This window comes from Chlorocebus sabaeus, chromosome 8, assembly GCF_047675955.1.
Source record: "Chlorocebus sabaeus isolate Y175 chromosome 8, mChlSab1.0.hap1, whole genome shotgun sequence".
In the NCBI taxonomy this organism is placed as follows: Eukaryota; Metazoa; Chordata; class Mammalia; order Primates; family Cercopithecidae; genus Chlorocebus; species Chlorocebus sabaeus.
In genome coordinates, this window is record NC_132911.1 from 29,932,167 (window position 1) to 29,948,786 (window position 16,620).

A 16,620-nucleotide genomic window follows, 5' to 3' on the forward strand; every position below is an offset into this window, starting at 1 on the left:
TTTAATTCCGTTGTGGTCTGAGGGCAGTGTATGATTTCTATTCTTTTAAATTTTTAAGGTGAGTTTTATGACTCAAAATGTGATCTATCTTGGTGAATGGTTCACATGAACTTGAGAAGAATGTGTATTCTGCTGTCTTTCAATGTCAATTATATTCAGTTGATTGATGGCGGTGTTGACTTCAACTGGGCCCTTACAAATTTCATGTCTGCTGGATCAGTTCATTTCTAATGGGGGATTTTGAAGTCTCTAGCTATAATAGTGAATTTATCTATTTCTCCTTGCAATTCTATCAGTTTTGCATCATTTTGACACCGTTGTTAGGTATGTGCACATTAAAGATTGTTATTTCTTCAAAGTCACCACTTAAGTCTAAGTTTATGTTATGTTGTACAATTTTACACTCTGCTTTTTTCTCACTAAAAACATGATTTTTAATAGGCACAGGCTGTTTTCACTCTACAAGTCCAATATTTCTTAATCAACTTGATTGAGACCAATTTGTAATGATTCAAGTTACCACTGCAGGAAGATGCTATTTGTGTGCTCTGGGGAGTGGTACGATGGGGTCCAGGACATCAGGTAGAGAACAGGTTGTGAAGGAGCCCTAGACAGCCGGCAGCCGTCATCACAAAGAGAGATAGCAGAAAAACAAGTGGAAGCTTTAGTTGGGATTAGGCGAGAGAGCAGGTCGGCACCAGTGCAGAATGGACCAGCAATGCTTCGTCCATTGGAACACCTGACTCTTATTTCAAAAAATTAGGACCAGGAATCCAAGATGAAAGGGAGTTTGAGTACTTCTTAAGAGATGAGCCAAGGACCTGGGCAGAGGGTGAGCCCAGGTTCAGAGTCCACTCAGACCAGTCACCTAGGCTGACTGTCCAGCAGATCTGACCGATGGGACCTCCAGCCTCTATCCTGAAACTCAGGGACTTTATTTCTCTGTGCTTTAACTTTCTCACCTGCCAGCCTGCAGTGTGTATAACTTCATGTGTCCTGAGCTGCTGAAGCACAGTTTGAAAGTGAGTCATGGTAAATGCTTGCTATGTAAAACTTCTTTAGTAACTGCTTCTGGGAATCGCTTCAATTATTGCCCCACTCTGTTTGCCTGGCTGTGGGTCAAGCTTTCCCCTCTCTTTGGGAAACCTGGCCTCGATTGGCCTTGTCTCTGCTTAGAATGGAAAAGGGAAAGGGGACTCTGACATGATTTGGCTCTGTGTTCCCACTCAAATCTCATCTTGAATTGTAATCCCCATGTGTTGAGGGAGGGACTTAGCGGGAGGTGATTGGATCACGGGAGTGGTTTCCCCCATGCTCTTTCCCTAATAGTGAGGGAGTTCTCATGAGATTTGATGGTTTAAAAGTGGCATTTTCCCCTGTGCTCACTCTCTTCTGCTGCCATGTTAGATGTACCTTGCTTCCCCTTCGCCTTCCACCCTGATTGTAAGTTTCCTGAGGCCTCCCTGGTCATGTGGAACTGTGAGTCAATTAATCCTCCTGATACGGTTTGGCTGTGTCCCCAACCAAATCTCAGGTTGAACTGTAGCTCCCAGAATTCCCACGTGTTATGGGAGGAACCCAGGGGGAGGTAATTGAATTATGGGGGCCGGTCTTTCCCGTGCTATTCTTGTGATAGTGAATAAGTCTCACAAGATCTGATGGGTTTATCAGGGGTTTCCACTTTTGCTGCTTCCTCATTTTTCTCTGGCCACTGCCATGTAAGAAGTGCCTTTTGCCTCCTGCCATGATTCTGAGGCCTATCCAGCCGTGTGAAACTGTAAGTCCAATTAAACCTTTTTTTGTTACCAGTTTCAGGTATGTCTTTATCAGCAGCGTGAAGATGAACTAATACACCTCCTTTCTTTATAAATTACCCAGTCTCAGGTAGTATCTTTATAGCAGTGTGAGAAAGGACCAATACATGCTCTAAAGAAAGGATGAATCATCATGAAATAAGAGGTTGGGTGAGAGGTAGAGTTAATGGCAATGCACTTGATGCTACTGAATCAGCTGGGTTTCAGACTATTCTTCTGTCCCGAGGTCTCCAAGGCCTACTCACAGTGCAGTCATGTTTTGGGCTTCAGGACCTCCAGCTTCTTTACACAGTGGTACCCCTGAGCAAGCTTTCAGTGCCAACCAACTTATTGGCTTCAAAGGCAAGGGTTTGCCTTATCTTGCCCTCTGATTAGGGCTGTGGAATCTTTTGTGGACTAAAATTTCTCCTGAGCCATCTTTTGTTTTCATTGGAATACAGTTGCTGCTTTTCCATAATTGGTTAGTAGAGAATGCTCTGTGACTGCAGTAGGATCCTCCAAAAATCATGGCCTTGAAGCAAGGAGACACTGGTGTAGTAGAATTCAGAGAAGGACTCTTTTCAGCACAAACATCAGAAGCATCGAACTTTGAATCAGTATGTGACTAAGTGCAGTGGAGGAACAAGTGAGAGCAAGGCGGAGAGAAAGGCGTAGAGTGATGTGACCAGGAGGCTGAGGCAGATACCCCTTAGTTCCTCCCTGCTTTGTTACCATCAAGACTTGTGTTCATTTTTCACTCAGAGCTTCTGTTTCTCCACGGATTCCCAGCACGGCCTCTCAGGGAAGGGTCGTTTATTCAGCAACTGTTTATTGAGCAGCTACTGAGAAGAAGGAGCCCCTGTAAAGCAGAGCCATGTGTTCATCTTGTACACAACGCACCTAGCACTGTATCTGGCACATCTTAAACATCAAACCAATGCTTATGGAATGAGTAAATAAACGCATGGGTGAGGAAAAAATAAATGAATGAAGAGGAAGAAATGAATCAATATAGAAGCACTGAGGTTTGAAAATCTTCTTGGAAGAGTTGAGGTAAAGATGAACCTTTAGGTTTTTGTTTGTTTATTTTTTATTTAAAAAAAATTTTTTTTTTACTTATTTATTTTGAGACAGAGTCTTGCTCTGTCGCCCAGGCTGGAGTGCAGTGGCGTGATCTTGGCCCACTGCAACCTCCGGCTCCCAGGTTCAAGTGATCCTCCTGTCTCAGCCTCCCAAGTAGTTGGGACTACAGGCACATGCCACCACATCCAGCTAATTTTTGTATTTTTAGTAGAGACAGGGTTTTACTATGTTAGCCAGGCTGGTCTCGAACTCCTGACCTCAGGTAATCCACCCGCCTCGACCTTCCAAAGTGTTGGGATTACAGGTGTGAGCCACCATGCCTGGCCTGTTTTTTATTTTTTGAGACAGGGCCTCATGTTACCCAGGATGGAGTGTAATGGTATGATCATGGCTTACAGCAGCACTGGGCTCAATGATCCTCCTGCTTCAGCCTCCTCAGTAGGTAGGACTACAGGCGTGTGCCACCACACCAAGATACTTTTTTTATTTTTTGTAGAGACAAGGTCTTGCTTTGTTACCCAGGTTGGTCTTAAACTCTTGGCTTCAAACAACTCTACCACTTCAACCTCCCAAAGTGCTAGAATTACAGGCATGAGCCACTGTACCCAGGCAAGTTTTGATGTCTCTAGCAGTCACTAGCATATCCATGGAAGTAAGTGGGAATAAAAGAGTGGACTCCCTTAAAAATACACAGAAGAGAGAGACAAGGTCGCTAGAGAAGCAGTGAAAGTCCAGATGTTAACCAGCCCCATTGTGTAAGGAGCAATGTGGCCCAACCAGACCAATTTTGTTAATACCTTTAATGATTAGTTTCCTAGTTAATAATTGACACATCATAACAAAGAAAGCTGAAAACTGATAAGTCAGTTATTTCGTCGTTTTGGATTCTCCTGTATGTCTAGGTCCTGGTGATAGTCACCAGGTGACAAACCTGGAAACATTAGCAGGGAAGGTACATTTTTAACCTTCTGGTATAGTTAACTAAAATTCAAATAACTTAAATACAATCTCCTCGCTTACCTGAAGAGTAATGCGGGTTGTCAAGAAGGTGTACTAGGCTGGGTGCGGTGGCTCACACCTGTAATCCCAGGACTTTGGGAGGCAGAGGTGGGTGGATCACTTGAGGCCAGGATTTCGAGACCAGCCTGGCTAACATGGTGAAACCTGTCTCTACAAAAATACACAAAAATTATCTGGGCGTGGTGGCAGGCACCTATAATCTCAGCTACTTGGGAGTCTGAGGCAGGAGAATCGCCTGAACCTGGAAGGCGGAGGTTGCAGTGAGCCAAGATCGTGCTGTTGCACTCCAGCCTGGGTGACAGGATGAGACTCTATCTCAAAAAAAATAAATAAAATTAAAAAAGAAGGTATACTGACTGCCAAAAAAATCTGGGTGCCCTAAACAGATCCTTAAATTTTAGGATTTGAGCCCTCAGGACAGTACTGCCGTAGAACAGAGTGGCCCCACACGTAACTGGAGAGCTCGCTTTAACAGGAAAAGCTCTAGGGATTTTTGCGTCGCCATTTCCTCTTTAAATACAACAGAAAAAATCCATTTAGCTAGGATTCTGGAACTCTGCCAGCTCTTCCTGCCCTATCTGACTGTAAAATTCAACAAGGGATCATAAATAATAGACTCTAGTCCAAAAATACATTTGGGGAATCCTGTCCAATAGAATCACTGACGTCAATGACTTCTGCATGGCCTCTGATATTTACTTCAAACAATAAGAAGAGAGCTCACAATTCCCAGTGTTGGTTCCGCTAAGCAGAGCTGAGTGACGGAAATGCAGCCCAGCAGAGGCTTTGCACAGCCTAGGGAGCCCTGGCGTTTAGTTACCTTTTGCTGTGTAATCAATGGCCCAGAACCTAGTGGGTTAAATCAACAACATTGTAGCTCATGACTTTGTGAGTCAGGAATTCCAGAGTTCAACTGGACCATTTTTCTGCTGTGCATGGTATCAGCTGGGGTCAGGCAGCGGTGTTCAACAAGCTGCCTGCCTCCTCTGCAGTATCTAGCATGGCTCCACTCACATCCCTCAAGCTTCAGTGGGGCTGGTTGGAACCATCGACCAGAGGACATTCCCAGGGCCTCTAAGCCACGGCAGTCTCAGGGTAGTCTAGGTGGCCCAGACTGGTGGCCTAGGGCTCCCAGAAAAGGTGTTGTAAGAGACCTGAGTAGAAGCTGCAAAACTTCTTTATGTCCTCTCCTCAAAGGTTCTAGAATGTCACTTCTGTAGCATTTGACTGGTCTAGGAAGTCACTAAGAACAGCCCAGCTCCAACAGCAGGAGCATTAGGTGCCACTTCTCAATGAGAGAAGTAGTATGAAACTGTGGCCTGGAACGTTGCAGAGCAGAAGAAACTTTACTGAGCAGACGTGGACCACCTGCACATACATCCTTTCACTTCTCCAGCTCCTCCTTCCGCAGCAGGAAGGAGACCAGAGAGATCCCAGGCAGGTCTTGAACACATCCTCCCAAGCCCTCTTAGAGACAGGGGATGCTGCAAACATCCCTGGAGATTTGGATGGCCTTCTGGGAACAGCTTTCTCTGTAAGGAACCACTTTCTCTGATGTGTCCCCCTAAGCTCCTAGTCCATCTCTTCTACAAACCTTTTATATCTTTGGAGGTCTTGAAAACTGGAGCTGCTCTTCCTTCAGCAACAGGTTAGGCTTGAACCTGGCACATCCTACCAACACTCAAGTGCATGTGCAAGTTCAGAAATTCCTCCTCTCCTCTCTCCTCTCTCTCCTCTCCTCTCCTCTCCCCTCTCCCCTCTCCCCTCTCCCCTCTCCCCTCTCCCCTCTCCTCTCTCCTCTCTCCTCCTCTCTCCTCTCTCCTCTCTCCTCTCTCCTCTCTCCTCTCTCCTCTCTCCTCTCCTCTCCTCTTACATCATAGCTCACTGCTGCCTCAACCGGCACCGCTGCCTCGACCGGCTGGACTCAAGTGATCCTCCTGCCTAAGCCTCTTGGGTAGCTGAGACTACAGGTATGCCCCAATATGCCCAACTAAGTGTTTAAAAATTTTTTTGGTAGAGATGAGGTTTTGCTATGTTGCCCAGGCTGGTCTCAAATTCCTGGGCTCAAGCGATCCTCCGGCCTTGGCCTCCCAAAGTGCTGGGATTACAGGTGTGAGCCACGGCTCCCGGCCCAGAAACTTTTCTGTTTTTCTAATTCCTAAACACTGAAGCAAGATCATGGGTAAAGACAATCTGTCCAGTCCACAACAGACATTTATTACCCCCAAGCCTGGGGCGGCACAGAGCTGGATGCTGGCAGTACAAAGGAGAAGGAAGAAACACATGGTCAGTCCCCACACACTAAGTGACTCATAGGTAACAATAATAGTGCAGCACTACCGAACCTCATTTACAGATAAGGAAGGAATCAGGCTCAGAGAGGTTAGGTAACTTGTCTAAAGGCACACAGCGAAGAGGTGGCAAATCTGGGCTCAGGACCCAGGTCAGGCCATGCAACTCCATCTCAGAGATAAAAATCCTCTCATGAAAAGGAAGCAAGATGCATTTCTGGGTATTTTTAGAGAGGTTTACTGGGGGTGCTGGTTTTCTCCAACCATTGAGATAACTGGAGCTCACAGTAGAAGACTCAGAAAGGGTCACTTAGAAGGGACCTGATGGCCACACACAGGCCCAGCTTTTCCAGTTAAACTACAACTTCTGCAGGCCTGCACTCTCTTATTTGGTGCTCTCAAAAAGTATCCATCCCCTTGAAATCGGTCTGGCAATATATGAAAAGAGTTATAAAATTGTTCCTATCCTTTGACCCAATCGTCTTGCTTTTGGAATATACCCCAAGGAAATATGCAGAAGAGAAAAGAAAGCAAACAGCACAAAGATGTTTACGGTAACACCGTTCATAACAGTGGAAACATGGGACATGACCCAATGCCCAAAATTGGGAAAAGGTTATGCAAACGATGGTACTTGAAGACAATGGAATGTTAAGTTGCTATTAAAAGGAATTAAGTTTACAGATTCTGTGGATGGATCAAAGTACGTGCATAAGATATTAAGAGAAAAGAATGTAAAAAAAAAAGTATGCTTGGGCTACAAATATAAATCAGTCGGCGTGCTCATTGATAAGGATCAGAAATGAACACGGTGCTGCAAATAGCTGGTACTCTAGATTTATAGCATTGTTTTTTCTTCTAAAGTTCACAGTACCATGAAAATACTAACTTTTGGTGTGGAGCAAGAGAGTGGAAAAAAGATCCATCATCTTTTGCTCATGGTGAGAAGAGAGGGGATTTCCTCATCTGATAGGTCAATGTGCATCTACAATGTAATGTGTCTGCAAGAACAGCCCACTCTGTGTTAATCTACCTAACAGAAACACAGCGCTTGGGAGGCCAAGGTGGGAGGATGGCTTGAGCCCAGGCATTTGAGGCTGCAGTGAGCTATGATCGCGCCACTGCACTCCAGCCTAGACCATAGAAGTAGACCCTATCTCAAAAAAAATAATAATAAAATAAAATAAAATAAATACAGCTTTCAAAACATCTGGCCCTACACCCACTAGGTCACGTCTTGAAAAGTACATATAGTTGTAGGCACCATATTTCAGGGAAGACTGACAAACTAGAGCTCATTTCAAGGATGATAGTGACTAAAGACCATGAGAAAATCTTGAAAAGACTTGAGGATGTCTAGTCTGCAGCAGAAAAACCTCTTGGAGACCCAAGAAGCTTCTGTGTAGGCCTTGGGAAGGATTCGTGTACCAGCCCTTGGTGGTACACAAGCACCAAGACTTGTGTACAGAAGTTATGGAGAAGCAGAGTTTAAGTCAAGATGAGGATCAGGGTTATTCAAAAGAGGCCGTGGGATCCACACTACTAGAAGTGTGTAAGCAAAGCACGAAAGATTCTATCACATGAACAACTAATGGTCTCTTTTTCTGTAACCCTCCAATTTGACTTCCAGCAACTTAAACGGGTTTATGCTTCTACCAGGGGACATAGTTTTGCTGATTCATGAGGCTCTGAGGGAAAGGCATATGGTAAAAATGGAATTATCTGTTTGCCAGATGCTAAGATAGTTCTACTGACCCACTGTGCATGGGAATTCCATTTTGAGCTGTTTTCCCAGGACTGGTCAGAAGTGTTTACAGAGTGATGTGGTGGTGAACTACAGACAACTAGAGGTACAATCTGTTGATTTTTTGTTTGTTTATTTTCAATGAAAATTTAACTGTGTGGCATTGAGCAGCATCTGTGACCTTTGACCCTTTTTTTTTTTTTTTTTTTTGAGATGGAGTCTCGCTCTGTTGCCCAGGCTGGAGTGCAATGGTACCGTCTGGGCTCACTGCAACCTCTGCCTCTTGGGTTCAGTGATTCTCCTGCCTCAGCCTCCCGAGTAGCTGGGATTACAGGTGCCTGCCACCATACCCGGCTAATATTTTGTATTTTTTTTAGTAGAGACGGGGTTTCTCCATGTTAGCCAGGCTGGTCTTGAATCCCTGAACTTGTGATCTGCCTGCCTCAGCCTCCCAAAGTGTTGGGATTACAGGCATGAGCCACCATGCCTGGCCCAGAACAGGCAACTTTTTTTTTTTTTTTTTTTTTAAGAAGGAGTCTCACTCTGTTGCCAGGGCCGGAGTGCAGTGGCGTGATCTCAGCTCACTGCAACCTCTGCCTCCTGAGTTCAAGCGATTCTCCTGCCTCAGCCTCCCAAGTAGCTGGGATTACATGCACCTACCATTACGCCCAGTTTATTTTTTTGTATTTTTAGTAGAGACAGGGTTTCACCATGTTGGCCAGGCTGCTCTCGAACTCCTGACCTGGTGATTCACCTGCCTCGGCCTCCCAAAGTGCTGGGATTACAGGTGTGAGCCACCGCGTCTGGCCCTTTGACCTTATTAATAAAGCAAACAACCATCAGTCAGCTATTTGTGTTTTCCAGTAGTTATGCTATGCCCTCTGAGAAATCCAAAATCTAAGCCATGATCCCAACCTTCAAGAAACATACATGACGCCAGCCACGATGAAAAATGAAGTCAGAGGATCTGAACTTGTGGAGATAATAAACAAGTATATAAGACAGAAAATACACATGCAAGCAAACAAATACCTAACTGCAAATTGCGATCCGTACTATGAAGTAAATAAGCAAGCCAACGTGACTGAGGGGGAAGGGAGGAGGGAGGTGACTTCTTTAAATCAGATGCTCAGAGCAGGCCTCTCAGGGGAGTGTTATTTCTCCCAAAAGCTGAAGACAGAGAAGAGACTGCCACCCAGAAGATGGGAAAGAGAGAAACAGCACGTTGCCAGACACAAAGCATGACACCAAAAATCCTCTAAACCAGAGGGCAAACTTAAACTCATCTTTCAGATGCCTTTGGAGCTCATCGTGTCTATTTAAAATGCCCCCTACAGAGTCTAGAGCAGAGCTTTACTCATTTTTGGTGCTCAGTACACATGGAGTGAACAGACAAGTGGCTCTGAGAATAGCTTTCTTATTGTTGGGCAATTGATACCACATTCAGTGTGTATGTACAAGCCCCTCTTCTTAGTTACAGCTTCCTGGGAACTCTTGTGGATGACACAAAAGTAAGAAGAGGCCGGGCATGGTGGCTCATGCCTGTAATCCCAGCACCTTGGGAGGCCGAGGGGAGCAGATCACATGAGGTCAGGATTTGAGACCAACCTGCCCAACATGGCGAAACCCCATCTCTACTAAAAATAGAAAAATATTAGCCAGGCATGGTGGCACACACCTCTAATCCCAGCTACTCAGGAGGCTGAGGTCCGAACCCAGGAGGCAAAGGTTGTTGTTAATTGAGATGGTACTACTACACTCTATCCTGGGTGACAGAATGAGAATGTCTAAAAAAATAAAAACCTTGCTCTAGACAAGCCGCCCCCTAGTTCTGCCAATGGTGAACATTCCTAGTTAATCAGGGTTACCATAACCCACACCTGGACGTATCAAAGAAAACTGTGCATCTATCTGCTCAAAGTTGTTCAAATTCCCAGCCAGGGCACCTGCTCTTTCTCAAAATGTAAGACTCTGGAATGAGCACTTTGTAAGTTTCAGGTCCACCACAGACGTTAATGTCTGGTGGGTGGGTTGGATTTATGATCAGCATCATCTGGGAATCACATTCTGTCCATTAGGTTGAGCTAAGTGCTGTCAGGAATTTGAGGAAGAGCTCTGCTGAGTGAGGGAGCGAAAAAGTGGTTATGACGTTTTAAGTGACTCCAGATGGCCCCGCAGGTACTGCGGTGGCAGCTCCACACAGGGCACAGTGACCGAGCAGTCTGCGAACTCACTTAACCCTCAGAAGTTTGGAATCCAAAACACTTGCCATTTGCTGTTTAATTTCACTTGCTTTTTACATGCACTAAGATGACAAGAAACCTCGAAGAGAAATCACCCAGTACACATTTTAGATTGAACATGAAAACTATAAATCTGCCCTTGAAAGTCAAACTTGCCTCACATTATAGAGTCTTGTGGAAGACCAAGTCCCATAAGCACAGCTCCCAGGAGTATAGTTAACACTCATTTCTGTTCTGAATGTCTCCGATGAAAAAACAGTGAGGAGGAAAGTCCCTTAACTTTGTTTACAGAGCAATAACTCTGAAGCCAGTAAAAAATTGGACATTGAAACCATAAACAGAAAAAATAGAGAAAGATGTCTTTCTAATGGAACTAGGAATAGCAGAGACACTTCTAATATAAACACGTAACTTCAAAGTAACATGAAATACAGCCTATGGTACTACAGAAATGGAATTTGAGCCATATTCATCATTGTTTATGAAATTAAACCAGGTAGCAACCAAATGTGACAACATTCAAGGGAAGAAGAATATATTCCAGGAAATATTCTTTTGATTTTGATTTTGATCTCTAGCAAATCCCCAAAATTGACAAATAACAGGTGGTAAGTAAGCACTGAGAAAAGGAACGAGTGCAAGATACATCGATTAATCAAAATAAAACAGGGGACCATGATTTGTGATAGAAATCTAACAAAATCTCTCATGGTCTCCTCGTGGTCTGAAGGAGGTCTGCAGCCTCCACGGAGAGGTAATAGCTTCCATAGTTGATAGAACAGCTAAACTGGGCTCTTGGCCCCATACGAGCCTGCAGAGAGATCCCAGAAGCCTTCAAGTGTCTATCCTTAGTCCTGTCCATTTTGATCATATTGTCCACCTTCTAAATGGAAACGAAGACTAGCTGATCAGGTTTATGACTGACCACATGCTTAAGCAACTGCTGACATATTGGAAAGTGCCACACAGGGGTCCACTCACCCACTCACCAGCTGCTGGACCTTCTCTGAGCTTCAATTTCCTTCTCTGAGTGTTGGTCAAATGAGAATACCTCATAGAGGCTTTGTGAAAATTAAACTACACAACAGAAGTAAAATACCAAGAGAGTGTCAATAAATGTTGACTTTCTTCTAGTGTCAGAAACTGCCAGGATTCAATATCATCTCAATAACTGAGACTGATAGATTAAAACTCCACAGTGAAATGTAATAGGACAAATATACATCTTATTTTAAAGTATGCCAAGGGAGGCTGGGCGTGGTGACTCACGCCTATAATCCCAGCACTTTGAGAGGCCAAGGTGGGTTGATCATTCAAACTCAGGAATTTGAAACCAGCCTGCCCAGCATGGCAAAACCCCATCTCTACTAAAAATACAAAAATTAGCCAGGTGTGGTGGCACGCACCTGTAATCCCAGCTACTTGGGAGGCTGAGGCAGGAGAATCACTTGAACCCGGGAGGTGGAGGTTGCAGTGAGCAAAGACCGCGTCATTGCACTCCAGCCTGGGTGACAGAGGGAGATTCTGACTCAAAAAAATAAATTAATTAATTAAAAATAAATAAAGTATGCAAAGGTAGCCTAGAGGAGAATTAACCCAATATCAACTTTGATTTCAGAAAAACAACTCAGGGAATTTTTAATGGGCTACAAATTTAGCATAAAGAGGTTTTTTGTTTGTTTGTTTTAAAAAAGACAATCTGAAAATAGAGTGCTAATGATGCGGTATATGGAGTAGGGCTAATGGCTGAATGTTGTAACCAGGCACGGTTTGTTCCATAAAATGATACCTTAAGCCACATTGAGTTGATAAGAAGTACACAATTAATATGGTCTGTGCTTATCCTATAGAAGCCCTATATTTGACATCACTGTAATAGTCATCAGTTCAAGCTATTGTATACTTATTAAATGATAAACCTAATTATCTCTTAATAATGAAGTGTTCTGTAATTCAAATTTTATAATTTAAATGACTCCTTTTTCTCTCTGTTAGTCAAAAGTATTGTGATGATTTATAACCTAGTCCCACAAATTCGTCTCAAAGAAGGACTACTGTCATATATATGACAAATGATATTAAATATGCAAGAATCCATCCCTTGAATTTTGGCACATTTGGTTGCTACCTGGCTTAAGTTCATAAACAATTACTGAAAATGACTAAAATTACATTTCTATAGTACTGTGAAGTGACAACATTTTTATATATATTAGAAGTGTCTCTACTATTCCTGGTTCCATTAGAAAGACATCTTTCTCTGTTTTTTCTGTTTATGGTTTTAATGTCCTTTTTTTTTTTTTTTTTAAACTGGCTTCAGAATTAATAAAATATAAGTGGAACCTAATTTTTAAATATTCATATTGACTGAGATAGCATACTTTTCAAATGCTGTTTACAGAAACAAGGCTTCACTGAGTCATGTTTACAATGAAGGAGAGGAGAGAAACGTTTAAACAAAAAAAGAAGACTGCACTGGGTCTGTGCAGACAGACATTATGAAAACTTTCACAGAGATACTCAAAATCCACTTTCTTTAAATAAGGCTTTGCTCCTCATCTAGCACCAAATACAGCGCATACCAAAGTCGTTAAAAACAAAGCCATTCTTTTAGCTCTGAGTGTAAAAGTGCATCTGCTGTTTTTTTCTGACAAAAAAAGGGAATTATTTTCACCATTTTTAACATGGTCAAAAAGAACCAAATGGATTTTTAGGGTGTTTTCCAAAAGTGAAGAAAACGGGAAGTGAGCTGTTACTAAATATGTAAGAATCTGGATAACTGAATGAATTTAAACCAAATATTATACATAAAACTTCAGTTTAGCAAAAATCAAAGTATAGTATGTTTCATGGGTTCAGAATTGCTGCTGAAACATAGGTACACATAGATCAGTTGTTACCCAATTTATATTGCTATAAATGCAATATTCATGTGAATATGCTAAGGCATATTAAGAATGTAAGTCTTCTCATGCCTATAATCCCAGCACTTTGGGAGACCAAAGCAAAGCAGGTGGATCACCTGAGGTCAGAAGTTTGAGACCAGTCTGGTCCAACATGGTAAAACCCCATCTCTACTAAAACTACAAAAATCAGCCAGGTGTGGTGGCACGTGCCTGTAATCCCAGCTACTCAGGAGGCTGAGGCAGGAGAATTGCTTAAACTCGGGACATGGAGGTTCCAGTGAGCTGAGATCACGCCATTGCACTCCAGCCTGGGTTACAAGAGCAAAAAACTGTCTCAAAAAAAAAGTATAAGCCTTGCAGGCTGGGTGGGGTGGTTCACACCTATAATCCCAGCACTTTAGGAGGCTTGAGCCCAGGAGTTCAAGACTGGCCTAAGCAAAACAGTGAGACCTAGTCTCAAAAAAAAAAGGGAGGGAGAGAGGAAGGAAGGAAGGAAGATAGATAGATAGATTAATCAGATAGCACTGGATCTTCCAAAACAAAAAAGTGTATAGGCCTTGTAAGCAAAGTACACTATATTACAGTGTTCTATTGTTAGACGTTGTTATCAGTAATTTTGTATCTCTGTCCTTCTCTTGTCACACTTTACACTCTTTACACTAAGCAGAGCTTCCCAGTTAAGAAAACATTCAAAACACTTTCTTTAGTTGCCTTGAATGTGAGACACCTTGAATGAATTAAACCTGCTTAGTGCTACCAACACTCATGTTTCTATTGGCTGCTAGTGCTGACCACAGGGTTGAGGAAGGTAGAAAGATACCCAGATTCCCTCCAAAAATAACCAACATGTTTGTAGAAGCAGTCACTGTCTTCACCACACTTCCTCTTTTTTTGGTTCAAGTCATTTCCTCCATGGGAAATTATCTATAAATGAATCAATCTTGTAGCCTAACAGGTTGCCTTTTCTTCGAAATTCTGTTTACTTGGGATTCTTCCCTAATCTCTCCACCAAATATATTTGGAGAAGGAGAAGGGTTTAATCCTTCTCCTTCTCTGGTTAGCTCTGTGGTTAGAAATGTAAATAGTGAATTTAACGTGACTTCTCTGTGCTGTTTGGAAGGATTCTTGCAGCAAAATATCCCCCAACCATAAAAAGGCAAGGTAAGGTAATGCAAGGAATTAATCTAGCTGTAGATATGTGTATTGCTATAAATGTAAATAAATATCTGACAGGTGTGATTTAAGTTGTAAAAGAGTCTACTAAAACACAACTATTTTTTATTTAAAAAATCAGACGGGGCCAGGTGGGGTGGCTCAACACCTGCAATCTCAACACATTGGGAGATCAAGGTGGAAGGTTCACTTGAGGCCAGGAGTATAAGACCAGCCTGGACAACATAGTGAGACCCCCAACTCTACGAAAAAGCACAAAATTAAAATGAGCTGGGCATAGTGGCATGCACCTATAGTCCCAGCTACTTGGTAAGCTGAGGTGGGAGGATCACTTGAGCCCAAGAGTTCAAGGCTGCCGTGAGCTGTGATCTTGGCACTGCACTCCAGCCTAGGCAATAGAGTGAGACCCTGTCTCCAAAAAAACAAAACAAAACAAAACAAAACAATAAAGGAGAACAGCTTCAAATTACTCATTTGTGTTCCATTATATTCATAAGCCAAGCATTTTACTGGGGCCTGGTTTCAAATTTGCAGTGCTTGCCTACACTCAATGGCAGCTATCTCCATTTCCAAAAGCCCTTTGGCTCTCTCTCTAAAAATACATGAGGCCGAGAACAGTGGCTCACATCTGTAATCCCGCACGTTGGGAGGCTGAGGTGGGTGGATCACCTGAGGTCAGGAGTTCGAGACCAGCCTGGCCAACATGGTGAAACCCCATCTCTACTAAAAATACAAAAATTAGCAGGGCATGGTGGCACGTGCCTGTAATCCCAGCTAGTTGGGAAGCTGAGGCAGGAGAATCCCTTAAACCCAGAAGGCAGAGGTTGCAGTGAGCCGAGATCATGCCATTGCACTCCAGCCTGGGTGACAGAGCGAAACTCCATCTCAATAAATAAATAAGAAAGATATTTTTTTGTCCTAAAAAAAAAAAAAGAAAATGAAAATCACACTATTTGTAGATCAAACCAAGTACATAGGTTAAAAATGTGAAGAGAGGGATGGAAGAGAAATCAGAGTCAGTGTGGATGCTATAGCTTTCAAGCCCAAGCAGTTGGGGAAATGAATGAGTTAAAGTGAGAGGACAGGTTTTATAATCTGCAAAGTGCTACAACAATGTCCGTGATTGGTATAGGTACAAGAACACAGAGAGGAAAAACTAGGAAAGGTGGATGTGGTTAGCAACAAGAGCAATGAGTTCAGCTGGGAACTTCCCATCTTTAAGAGTGAAGTATTTAAGCAGAGATGTACCAGACACAGTGAAAGATTTCCACTTGGAAGTTGAGTAAGGTAGCTCACCTGGAGGCAGATTTAGGAGTCATCACATAGGGGTGATGTTTGAGTCTTTGAGCAAATAAGGGAATGTGGACAGGAAACATCATTAATGATGACAACCCCTTTGAGTTTCACAATATAAATCTTTCCACTGCCTTTTTCTCCAGTACATAGTCAATTGTTGAGGTCTTGTCTATGTCTGCCTTTTCTCTGTCCTTTGTTTGTTTGTTTTAGCTTATGCACTTCCAAAAGTAAGAATGTATCTGTTTAACTCACTTTGAACAGTAGAGAACTCAGTATCACTGGCACAGAGGCTCTACAAGTGTAAAGTTCTTACCCAACATGAGTTGGTTTGGCCTAAGCTTGGAGATGGAGGGTCTGGCTCCAGGATACAAAGCATGGAGCCAAGGGTAAGTGTAGAAGCAGGGCTTCAAAGAAAACCCTGCTCAGGCTAGGCGCAGTGGCTCATGCCTGTAATTCCAACACATTGGGAGGCCGAGGTGGGTGGATCACGAGGTCAGGAGTTTTTGTTTGTTTGTTTGTTTTTTGAGACAGAGTCTTGCTATGTCGCCCAGGCTGGAGTGCAGTGGTGCGATCTCGGCTCACTGCCAGTTGCGCCTCCCGGGTTCATACCATTCTCCTGCCTCAGCCTCCCGAGTAACTGAGACTATAGGCGTCCGCCACCACGCCCAGCTAATTTTTTGTATTTTTAGTAGAGATGGGGTTTCACTTGTTAGCCAGGATGGTCTTGATCTCCTGACCTCATGATCCACCCACCTCGGCCTCCCAAAGTGCTGGGATTATAGGCATGAGCCACCGTGCCCAGCCAAGGTCAGGAGTTTGAGACCAGCTTGACCAACATGGTAAAACTTTGCCTCTACTAAAAATACAAAAATTAGCCAGGCGTGGTGGCACATGCCTATAATCCCAGCTACTAGGGAGGTTGAGGCAGGAGAATCGCTTGAACCCGGGAGGCGGAGATAGCAGTGAGCTGAGATCGTGCCACTGCACTCCACCCTGTCTCAAAAAAAAAAAAAGAAAGAAAGAAAAGAAAGCCTTGCTCAGAAGGCAGCACCTATGAAGGTATGTGGTTGC